Below are 559 nucleotides of genomic sequence, written 5' to 3' on the forward strand. Positions count from 1 at the left end.
TGGACTTGGTTGCAGACCAAAAGTGGACTTTCCATTTAAAGCACTGGAGCGATGGGAGAGGTGGAGCAGTGTATGACAAAGGTGAGGATGGAGGGGGTGGTCAGGATGACCGCCCTGTGCTCAGCGCTGTGTGTCCTGACTGATCAGCAACCCCCTGGGAAGCCAAATATGTGACGGAAGAAAATTGTATTGTAATAATTGTGAGGTTAAAAGAGTTTAAATGGTTCAAAATGCAGCTTTGAAAAATTCAGTGTGGAAAGGTCTTTCATTCTTGGCTCTCTACTCACAACTGCTGGCCTTCAGACCCCCTCTTGGCATCTTTTTATTCAAACCAACCCAGACCGATTCAATAGGCCGCAGGTAAGTGAGGTAACTTGGCGTTTCCCATCAAATAGGTCAAGAACAACCTCTGCCAGGTGCTACCTTGGCCTTGCTCCTGGCTGCCAGACCCGAGTGTCAACCTGGATTTCATTAACGCTCCGTGCAGTGCTTCGTTATCACCATCCCATTAACCTCTCCTTGCGCCGAGCACCTCAGTCTTTGCTGCAAACTCCCCTTC

This window comes from Mesitornis unicolor, unplaced genomic scaffold (genome assembly GCF_000695765.1).
Source record: "Mesitornis unicolor isolate BGI_N332 unplaced genomic scaffold, ASM69576v1 scaffold2251, whole genome shotgun sequence".
In the NCBI taxonomy this organism is placed as follows: Eukaryota; Metazoa; Chordata; class Aves; order Mesitornithiformes; family Mesitornithidae; genus Mesitornis; species Mesitornis unicolor.